Source organism: Coregonus clupeaformis, unplaced genomic scaffold (assembly GCF_020615455.1).
Source record: "Coregonus clupeaformis isolate EN_2021a unplaced genomic scaffold, ASM2061545v1 scaf2263, whole genome shotgun sequence".
Lineage (NCBI taxonomy): Eukaryota > Metazoa > Chordata > Actinopteri > Salmoniformes > Salmonidae > Coregonus > Coregonus clupeaformis.
In genome coordinates this window covers 24,122-35,973 of record NW_025535717.1, presented here as the reverse complement: position 1 = coordinate 35,973, position 11,852 = coordinate 24,122, and the positions used below count along the sequence as shown (strand labels likewise).

At 48.8% G+C, this 11,852-nt stretch overlaps 1 long non-coding RNA gene across 1 annotated transcript; it reads right to left on the bottom strand.

Annotated features, from left to right (window-relative positions):
- Nucleotides 1–8,213: 8,213 nt before the first annotated feature.
- Nucleotides 8,214–8,653, bottom strand: LOC123488394. The gene is made up of 2 exons (XR_006660047.1): nt 8,495–8,653; nt 8,214–8,391 (listed from the first exon to the last, which is right to left on the bottom strand). It is a non-coding gene; the product is annotated as an uncharacterized LOC123488394 (long non-coding RNA).
- Between the last annotated feature and the right edge of the window lie 3,199 nt (nt 8,654–11,852).

Below are 11,852 nucleotides of genomic sequence, written 5' to 3'. Positions count from 1 at the left end.
GAGACATATTGGACTGATAAGAGACATATTGGACGGATAAGAGACATATTTGTCCTAAACTCAACACTGTATTGCTTTGAGTTTCAGGCATATAATACTGTGCGCTTTGATAGAGATCTGTCTTGTTGATTTCACTACCGCACCTCTAACAGAAACGGCTCATATGTTCCTATGAAGTACCACCTCGATGATATGGTTGGACTACACACACAGCACTGTTCCTATGAAGTACCACCTCGATGATATGGTTGGACTACACACAGCACTGTTCCTGTGAAGTACTACCTCTGTGATATGGTTGGACTACACACAGCTGTTCACCTGTGATATGGTTGGACTACACACAAAGCACTGTTCCTATGAAGTACTACCTCTGTGATATGGTTGGACTACACACACAGCACTGTTCCTGTGAAGTACTACCTCAGTGATATGGTTGGACTACACACAGCACTGTTCCTATGAAGTACTACCTCTGTGATATGGTTGGACTACACACAAAGCACTGTTCCTGTGAAGTACTACCTCTGTGATATGGTTGGACTACACACAAAGCACTGTTCCTGTGAAGTACTACCTCTGTGATATGGTTGGCTACACACAGCACTGTTCCTATGAAGTACTACCTCTGTGTATGGTTGGACTACACACAGCACTGTTCCTGTGAAGTACTACCTCTGTGATATGGTTGGACTACACAAGCACTGTTCTATGAAGTACTACCTCTGTGATATGGTTGGACTACACACAAAGCACTGTTCCTGTGAAGTACTACCTCTGTGATATGGTTGGACTACACACAGCACTGTTCCTATGAAGTACTACCTCTGTGATATGGTTGGACTACACACAAAGCACTGTTCCTGTGAAGTACTACCTCTGTGATATGGTTGGACTACACACACAGCACTGTTCCTATGAAGTACTACCTCTGTGATATGGTTGGACTACACACAAGCACTGTTCCTATGAAGTACTACCTCTGTGATATGGTTGGACTACACACAAAGCACTGTTCCTGTGAAGTACTACCTCTGGATATGGTTGGACTACACACAGCACTGTTCCTATGAAGTACTACCTCTGTGATATGGTTGGACTACACACAAAGCACTGTTCCTGGGTGAAGTACTACCCTCTGTGATATGGTTGGACTACACACAAAGCACTGTTCCTGTGAAGTACTACCTCTGTGATATGGTTGGACTACACACAGCACTGTTCCTATGAAGTACTACCTCTGTGATATGGTTGGACTACACACAAAGCACTGTTCCCTATGAAGTACTACCTTGGTGATATGGTTGGACTACACACAAATCACTGTTCCTTGAAGTACTACCTTGGTGATATGGTTGGACTACACACACAGCACTGTTCCTATGAAGTACTACCTTGGTGATATGGTTGGACTACACACAAAGCACTGTTCCTATGAAGTACTACCTCTGTGATATGGTTGGACTACACACAGCACTGTTCCTATGAAGTACTACCTCTGTGATATGGTTGGACTACACACAAAGCACTGTTCCTGTGAAGTACTACCTCTGTGATATGGTTGGACTACACACAGCACTGTTCCTATGAAGTACTACCTCGATGATATGGTTGGACTACACACAAAGCACTGTTCCTGTGAAGTACTACCTCTGTGATATGGTTGGACTACACACAGCACTGTTCCTATGAAGTACTACCTCGATGATATGGTTGGACTACACACAAAGCACTGTTCCTGTGAAGTACTACCTCTGTGATATGGTTGGACTACACACACAGCACTGTTCCTATGAAGTACCTCTGTGATATGGTTGGACTACATAAAGCACGTTAGGTAAAAAAAAACTAAAAAAACATTTGCTGAAAGAGCTATCGGACAGAAACTTGTAGGCTCGGTTTCTATGGGCGGTTCCTAGTCTTTGTGTTTCTGGGACTATCCCAAATGTCGTCATTTTCGTGATGTGACAAATCAATTGAATATATTGCAACTGGACGAGGCTGTTTCTCGGCCTGAGAATGTTCTATAGCCACATAACTCACGGTGCTGTAGAACAGGCGAGCTCTAGAACAGGCGAGCTCTAGAACAGGCGAGCTCTAGAACAGGCGAGCTCTAGAACAGGCGAGCTCTAGAACAGGCGAGCTCTGGAACAGGCGTGTCCCTCGCTCCTCAGTGTTGATTTCAGCCTGTCCATTGTGTGATGGGAAATCCCTATTCAAAGATATTGCCAATGGACACTGTCCAACTGCAGTATATTACAATTTACCATCACGAATTGGACATGGAGTTAAAGGGCCTACACTAATAAAGTCCACCATGGGGACACTGTACAGTACACATACACTCTATCAGTACAGTCCTTGGACTGTTTTTGATGACTCTGAGCAATGACACATGAACTGTTCAATGTGCGGTCTATCAGCGGTGTATCTGATTGACAACGACATGTCCATGACACATGAACTGTATGAGTCAAAAGACACTCAGACAATATCCAATTCAATGCTGACTCAGGATACTGTTTAGACCTTTCAACAGTCTGAAATTAACACAGGGGAGAACTATTAACAATATATTTTATTGAATAATCTAAACAAGAGAAATCAAATGAAATGATTGAACGTAAATATAATAAATGACTTGTGAGAATGTGCGTGTGTCAGCTCTGCTGTTCTGATGTCTGCATCAGGAGTCTGAATCAACAACCTGTGTGTGTCAGCTGTTCTGATGTCTCCATCAGGAGTCTGAATCAACAACCTGTGTGTGTCTGCTGTTCTGATGTCTCCATCAGGAGTCTGAATCAACAACCTGTGTGTGTCTGCTGTTCTGATGTCTCCATCAGGAGTCTGAATCAACAACCTGTGTGTGTCAGCTGTTCTGATGTCTCCCAACTGGCTGTCAGACGGCTGCCCTCCTTCCAACTGGCTGTCAGACGGCTGCCCTCCTTCCAACTGGCTGTCAGACGGCTGCCCTCCTTCCAACTGGCTGTCAGACGGCTGCCCTCCTTCCAACTGGCTGTCAGACGGCTCCCCTCCTTCCAACTGGCTGTCAGACGGCTGCCCTCCTTCCAACTGGCTGTCAGACGGCTCCCCTCGTCCATCTTCTTTCTCCTTGAGTCTGTTTTGAGTCAGGCTTTAGGGGACCTCAGCCGCTTCATACCCTGCAACGTGACAATGATGGAGGCGAGCGGCGACATGCTCTTTAGTTTGAGGAGGACTGACGGTGGCCACCATACGGCGCCTGAGGATCATCTGCTTGTTCTTGACTGTTACATGGTGTACAAGCGCTATCTTTGTAATCTAACGTGTTGTCAAGGAATAGCTTCTCTTACTAGAGGTTGTCTGGCCGTCCGTTCCTCCTCTTCCCCGGCGGACGTGGCAGACTCCTGGTGCTGCACCTTGGTCTCTTCAGGGGTGGTGCTCCGGACGTGGCAGACTCCTGGTGCTGCACCTTGGTCTCTTCAGGGGTGGTGCTCCGGACGTGGCAGACTCCTGGTGCTGCACCTTGGTCTCTTCAGGGGTGGTGCTCCGGACGTGGCAGACTCCTGGTGCTGCACCTTGGTCTCTTCAGGGGTGGTGCTCCGGACGTGGCAGACTCCTGGTGCTGCACCTTGGTCTCTTCAGGGGTGGTGCTCCGGACGTGGCAGACTCCTGGTGCTGCACCTTGGTCTCTTCAGGGGTGGTGCTCCGGACGTGGCAGACTCCTGGTGCTGCACCTTGGTCTCTTCAGGGGTGGTGCTCCGGACGTGGCAGACTCCTGGTGCTGCACCTTGGTCTCTTCAGGGGTGGTGCTCCGGACGTGGCAGACTCCTGGTGCTGCACCTTGGTCTCTTCAGGGGTGGTGCTCCGGACGTGGCAGACTCCTGGTGCCGCACCTTGGTCTCTTCAGGGGTGGTGCTCCGGACGTGGCAGACTCCTGGTGCTGCACCTTGGTCTCTTCAGGGGTGGTGCTCCGGACGTGGCAGACTCCTGGTGCTGCACCTTGGTCTCTTCAGGGGTGGTGCTCCGGACGTGGCAGACTCCTGGTGCCGCACCTTGGTCTCTTCAGGGGTGGTGCTCCGGACGTGGCAGACTCCTGGTGCCGCACCTTGGTCTCTTCAGGGGTGGTGCTCCGGACGTGGCAGACTCCTGGTGCTGCACCTGGTCTCTTCAGGGGTGTGGTCGCTCCGGACGTGGCAGACTCCTGGTGCTGCACCTTGGTCTCTTCAGGGGTGGTGCTCCGACGTGGCAGACTCCTGGTGCTGCACCTTGGTCTCTTCAGGGGTGGTGCTCCGGACGTGGCAGACTCCTGGTGCTGCACCTTGGTCTCTTCAGGGGTGGTGCTCCGGACGTGGCAGACTCCTGGTGCTGCACCTGGTCTCTTCAGGGGTGGTGCTCCCGGACGTGGCAGACTCCTGGTGCTGCACCTGGTCTCTTCAGGGGTGGTGCTCCGGACGTGGCAGACTCCTGGTGCTGCACCTGGTGTCTTCAGGGTGGTGCTCCGGACGTGGCAGACTCCTGGTGCTGCACCTTGGTCTCTTCAGGGGTGGTGCTCCGGACGTGGCAGACTCCTGGTGCTGCACCTTGGTCTCTTCAGGGGTGGTGCTCCGGACGTGGCAGACTCCTGGTGCTGCACCTTGGTCTCTTCAGGGGTGGTGCTCCGGGACGTGGCAGACTCCTGGTGCTGCACCTTGGTCTCTTCAGGGGTGGTGCTCCGGACGTGGCAGACTCCTGGTGCTGCACCTTGGTCTCTTCAGGGGTGGTGCTCCGGACGTGGCAGACTCCTGGTGCGCACCTTGGTCTCTTCAGGGGTGGTGCTCCCGGACGTGGCAGACTCCTGGTGCTGCACCTTGGTCTCTTCAGGGGTGGTGCTCCGGACGTGGCAGACTCCTGGTGCTGCACCTTGGTCTCTTCAGGGGTGGTGCTCCGGACGTGGCAGACTCCTGGTGCTGCACCTTGGTCTCTTCAGGGGTGGTGCTCCGGACGTGGCAGACTCCTGGTGCTGCACCTTGGTCTCTTCAGGGGTGGTGCTCCGGACGTGGCAGACTCCTGGTGCTGCACCTTGGTCTCTTCAGGGGTGGTGCTCCGGACGTGGCAGACTCCTGGTGCTGCACCTTGGTCTCTTCAGGGGGTGGTGCTCCGGACGTGGCAGACTCCTGGTGCTGCACCTTGGTCTCTTCAGGGGTGGTGCTCCGGGACGTGGCAGACTCCTGGTGCTGCACCTTGGTCTCTTCAGGGGTGGTGCTCCCGGACGTGGCAGACTCCTGGTGCTGCACCTTGGTCTCTTCAGGGGTGGTGCTCCCGGGACGTGGCAGACTCCTGGTGCTGCACCTTGGTCTCTTCAGGGGTGGTGCTCCGGACGTGGCAGACTCCTGGTGCTGCACCTTGGTCTCTTCAGGGGTGGTGCTCCGGACGTGGCAGACTCCTGGTGCTGCACCTTGGTCTCTTCAGGGGTGGTGCTCCGGACGTGGCAGACTCCTGGTGCTGCACCTTGGTCTCTTCAGGGGTGGTGCTCCGGACGTGGCAGACTCCTGGTGCTGCACCTTGGTCTCTTCAGGGGTGGTGCTCCGGACGTGGCAGACTCCTGGTGCTGCACCTTGGTCTCTTCAGGGGTGGTGCTCCGACGTGGCAGACTCCTGGTGCTGCACCTTGGTCTCTTCAGGGGTGGTGCTCCGGACGTGGCAGACTCCTGGTGCTGCACCTTGGTCTCTTCAGGGGTGGTGCTCCGACGTGGCAGACTCCTGGTGCTGCACCTTGGTCTCTTCAGGGGGTGGTGCTCCGCTCGGAGAGGGAGTCGTCCTCTCTCGCCTGGAGGTGAGGGATGGTTCTCTGAGCCGACCGTGGTATCTTCCACTTTCAACGCCGCCTCGAGGAGGGCACTGGTTTCGCTGGCTTGGGACGGATCTAAGTTGTCTGCCATCTGGATGTCGTGGCGCATGAAGTTGGCCAAACTTTCCCTGTCGGCGTTCTGGAGTACATTTTTGACCTGTAAGACACAAGCAAACAAGACACATAAATAAAGATGATATTAGTCGTTCATCCTTTTCAGACAGCCATGGAATAGGATCTATTTCCATTCCCATCTAATCTGACTTAGGGCTTTGAGAAGTCCCATCTCCTTCCACACCTCCCTCATGTAGACAGGAAGGGTCTTGAGCTGAGTGTTTGTTGAATTGAAAACTAAGTGCTGGGCCTTCTTTCCTCCTGCGAGGCGGTGCTTGAATTTTTTGGAAGTGTGAAAACCAAGTGTCCTCCTCCTTGGTCAGTGACATCTGGACCATGGTCTGAATTTGTTTTGTGTTTCCCACCTATTAGAAATGAACAACCACACATTACGCTGCGGTGCCTGGAGTCGTTTCCCCAACCAACCAACCACACATTACGCTGCGGTGCCTGGAGTCGTTTCCCCAACCAACCAACCAACCAACCAACCAACCAACCACACATTACGCTACGGTGCCTGGAGTCGTTTCCCCAACTAACCAACCAACCAACCAACCAACCACATATTACGCTGCGGTGCCTGGAGTCGTTTCCCCAACCAACCAACCAACCAACCAACCAACCAACCACATATTACGCTACGGTGCCTGGAGTCGTTTCCCCAACCAACCAACCAACCAACCAACCACATATTACGCTACGGTGCCTGGAGTCGTTTCCCCAACCAACCAACCAACCACATATTACGCTGCGGTGCCTGGAGTCGTTTCCACAACCAACCAACCAACCAACCAACCACATATTACGCTACGGTGCCTGGAGTCGCTTTCCCCAACTAACCAACCAACCAACCAACCAACCAACCAACCAACCACACATTACGCTCACGGTGCCTGGAGTCGTTTCCCCCAACTAACCAACCAACCAACCAACCACATATTACGCTGCGGTGCCTGGAGTCGTTTCCCCAACTAACCAACCAACCAACCACACATTACGCTACGGTGCCTGGAGTCGTTTCCCCAACTAACCAACCAACCAACCACACATTACGCTGCGATGCCTGGAGTCGTTTCCCCAACCAACCAACCACACATTAAGCTGCGGTGCCTGAGTTGTTTCCAACCAACCAACCAAACACACAGCTTCCATAATGCCTAATCTCTAACGTCTAAAATATAAACAGGCAGCTTCCATAATGCCCTCTATACATCTCTGATGTCTAGAATAAAAACAGTCAGCTTCCATAATGCCCTCTATACATCTCTGATGTCTAGAATATAAACAGTCAGCTTCCATAATGCCCTCTATACATCTCTGATGTCTAGAATAAAAACAGTCAGCTTCCATAATGCCCTCTATACATCTCTGACGTCTAGAATAAAAACAGTCAGCTTCCATAATGCCCTCTATACATCTCTGAGGTCTAGAATAAAAACAGTCAGCTTCCATAATGCCCTCTATACATCTCTGACATCTAGAATAAAAACAGTCAGCTTCCATAATGCCCATCTATACATCTCTGAGGTCTAGAATAAAAACAGGCAGCTTCCATAATGCCCTCTATACATCTCTGACGTCTAGAATAAAAACAGTCAGCTTCCATAATGCCCTCTATACATCTCTGATGTCTAGAATATAAACAGTCAGCTTCCATAATGCCCTCTATACATCTCTGAGGTCTAGAATATAAACAGTCAGCTTCCATAATGCCCTCTATACATCTCTGACGTCTAAAATAAAAACAGTCAGCTTCCATAATGCCCTCTATACATCTCTGACGTCTAGAATAAAAACAGTCAGCTTCCATAATGCCCTCTATACATCTCTGACGTCTAGAATATAAACAGTCAGCTTCCATAATGCCCTCTATACATCTCTGACGTCTAGAATATAAACAGTCAGCTTCCATAATGCCCTCTATACATCTCTGAGGTCTAGAATAAAAACAGTCAGCTTCCATAATGCCCTCTATACATCTCTGAGGTCTAGAAGAGTGGAATAACAGTGATATCACATATTGAGAAAACGTACTCAGCACTTCAGGGATCTTGACCTTGGCAAGAGACTGGTTCTCCAGCAGGCTCTTTTTGGACACCACCTTCCTTACATTTTACATTTTTAGTCATTTAGCAGACGCTCTTATCCAGAGCGACTTACAGTTAGTGAGTGCATACATTTTTTCATACTGGCCCCCCCGTGGGAAACGAACCCACAACCCTGGCGTTGCAAGCGCCCACGCTCTACCAACTGAGCTACAGGAGACTATAACGCCTTCCTTGTCGTCGTTCACCTTCGCCTGGTGAAGCTACTCCCTTCATCACCCGGTTGATCCCACTCCATTGGTTTCTGGTCAGCCGGCAGCCAGGTGGGGGGGTCTCCTCGGCGTATTGAAGAAATGCACCGATAGTCAAGGTGTAGTTGGTGACCGTGGCGATGTCCTTGTTCTTCTGAAGGGTCTGAACCCATCTAAAAAATAAATAAAAAACACACACACACATCATACAATCAATTAGTGTATTAGTGCACGAACAACTGATGAGACTAAAGTGAAAGAAAGAACTCTGCTTACCTCCTCATCTTGTCATGGTTTTTCAGGAAAGCGAGAGTGGAAGGGTAAATCTCGTCCTTTGCCATGTACATCACAAATTGCTGAACCCTCTTGAACTTCGCGTCACAATTTTCCTTCAGCTTATCGTTTGGATTGGGGCCCTCACAGGTCTTCCTGAATCCCTCCATGAACACACCTAATCAAAGAAACATTACATTTTAGTCTCAGGACAAGAAAGACAATCTCATCATGTATAGAGATATAGAAATATATATATATACAGTGGGGAGAACAAGTATTTGATACACTGCCGATTTTGCAGGTTTTCCTACTTACAAAGCATGTAGAGGTCTGTCATTTTTTATCATAGGTACACTGCAACTGTGAGAGACGGAATCTAAAACAAAAATCCAGAAAATCACATTGTATGATTTTTTAAGTAATTAATTTGCATTTTATTGCATGACATAAGTATTTGATCACCTACCAATCAGTAAGAATTCCGGCTCTCACAGACCTGTTAGTTTTTCTTTAAGAAGCCCTCCTGTTCACCACTCATTACCTGTATTAACTGCACCTGTTTGAACTCGTTACCTGTATAAAAGACACCTGTCCACACACTCAATCAAACAGACTCCAACCTCTCCACAATGGCCAAGACCAGAGAGCTGTGTAAGGACATCAGGGATAAAATTGTAGACCTGCACAAGGCTGGGATGGGCTACAGGACAATAGGCAAGCAGCTTGGTGAGAAGGCAACAACTGTTGGCGCAATTATTAGAAAATGGAAGAAGTTCAAGATGACGGTCAATCACCCTCGGTCTGGGGCTCCATGCAAGATCTCACCTCGTGGGGCATCAATGATCATGCGGAAGGTGAGGGATCAGCCCAGAACTACACGGCAGTACCTGGTCAATGACCTGAAGAGAGCTGGGACCACAGTCTCAAAGAAAACCATTAGTAACACACTACGCCGTCATGGATTAAAATCCTGCAGCGCACGCAAGGTCCCCCTGCTCAAGCCAGCGCATGTCCAGGCCCGTCTGAAGTTTGCCAATGACCATCTGGACGATCCAGAGGAGGAATGGGAGAAGGTCATGTGGTCTGATGAGACAAAAATAGAGCTTTTTGGTCTAAATTCCACTTGCCGTGTTTGGAGGAAGAAGAAGGATGAATACAACCCCAAGAACACCATCCCAACCGTGAAGCATGGAGGTGGAAACATCATTCTTTGGGGATGCTTTTCTGCAAAGGGGACAGGACGACTGCACCGTATTGATGGGAGGATGGATGGGGCCATGTATCGCGAGATCTTGGCCAACAACCTCCTTCCCTCAGTAAGAGCATTGAAGATGGGTCGTGGCTGGGTCTTCCAGCATGACAACGACCCGAAACACACAGACAGGACAACTAAGGAGTGGCTCCGTAAGAAGCATCTCAAGGTCCTGGAGTGGCCTAGCCAGTCTCCAGACCTGAACCCAATAGAAAATATTTGGAGGGAGCTGAAAGTCCGTATTGCCCAGCGACAGCCCCGAAACCTGAAGGATCTGGAGAAGGTCTGTATGGAGGAGTGGGCCAAAATCCCTGCTGCAGTGTGTGCAAACCTGGTCAAGACCTACAGGAAACGTATGATCTCTGTAATTGCAAACAAAGGTTTCTGGCCTGCTGGCTCCCCTTCCTCTGCGGAAGCATAGTTCCCGCTCAGCCCAGTCAAAACTGTTCGCTGCTCTGGCACCCCAATGGTGGAACAAGCTCCCCTCACGACGCCAGGACAGCGGAGTCACTCACCACCTTCCGGAGACATTTGAAACCCCACCTCTTTAAGGAATACCTGGGATAGGATAAAGTAATCATTCTACCCCCCTTACCCCAACCCCCTCCCCCCTAAAAAAACATAAAAAATAAAAAAACATTGTAAAGTGCTTGTCCCACTGCGACTTATAATTTGTAAGTCGCTCTGGATAAGAGCGTCTGCTAAATGACGTAAATGTAAATGTAAATGTACCAAATATTAAGTTCTGCTTTTCTGATGTATCAAATACTTTTGTCATGCAATAAAATGCAAATTAATTACTTAAAAATCAGACAATGTGATTTTCTGGATTTTTGTTTTAGATTCCGTCTCTCACAGTTGAAGTGTACCTATGATAAAAATTACAGACCTCTACATGCTTTGTAAGTAGGAAAACCTGCAAAATCGGCAGTGTATCAAATACTTGTTCTCCCCACTGTATATATATATATCTATAGAGGCATTAAGGCATGTATAGATATATATATATATATATATATATAGGTATAGAGGCATTATAGATATATATATATAGGTACATTTACATTTTAGTCATTTAGCAGACGCTCTTATCCAGAGCGACTTACAGTGAGTGAGTGCATACATTATTATTATTTTTCATACCCCCGTGGGAATCGAACCCACAACCCTGGCGTTGCAAACGCCATGCTCTACCAACTGAACTACATCCCTGCCGGCCATTCCCTCCCCTACCCTAGACACGCTGGGCCAATTGTGCGCCGCCCCATGGGTCTCCCGGTCGCGGCCGGCTACGACAGAGCCTGGATTCGAACCAGGATCTCTAGTGGCACAGCTAGCACTGCGATGCAGTGCCTTAGAATCCAGGCTCTGTCGCCGCCGGCCGCGACCGGGAGACTCATGGGCGGCGCACAATTGGCCCAGCGTCGTCCAGGGTAGGGGAGGGAATGGCCGGCAGGGATGTAGCTCAGTTGATAGAGCATGGCGTTTGCAACGCCAGGGTTGTGGGTTCGATTCCCACGGGGGGGCCAGTATAAAAAAATATATATATATGTATTCACTAACTGTAAGTCGCTCTGGATAAGAGCGTCTGCTAAATGACTAAAATGTAAATGTAATTAAGGCATGTATAGATATATATATGTATAGAGGCATTAAGGCATGTATAGATATATATATGTATAGAGGCATTAAGGCATGTATAGATATATATATATAGGTATAGAGGCATTAAGGCATGTATAGATATATATATATATATATAGAGGCATTAAGGCATGTATAGATATATATGTATAGAGGCATTAAGGCATGTATAGATATATAGATATATATAGGTATAGAGGCATTAAGGCATGTATAGATATATATGTATAGAGGCATTAAGGCATGTATAGATATATATGTATAGAGGCATTATGGCATGTATAGATATATATGTATAGAGGCATTAAGGCATGTATAGATATACATGTATAGAGGCATTAAGGCATGTATAGATATATATATATAGAGGCATTAAGGCATGTATAGATATATATATAGGTATAGAGGCATTAAGGCATGTATAGATATATATATATAGAGGCATTAAGGCATGTATAGATA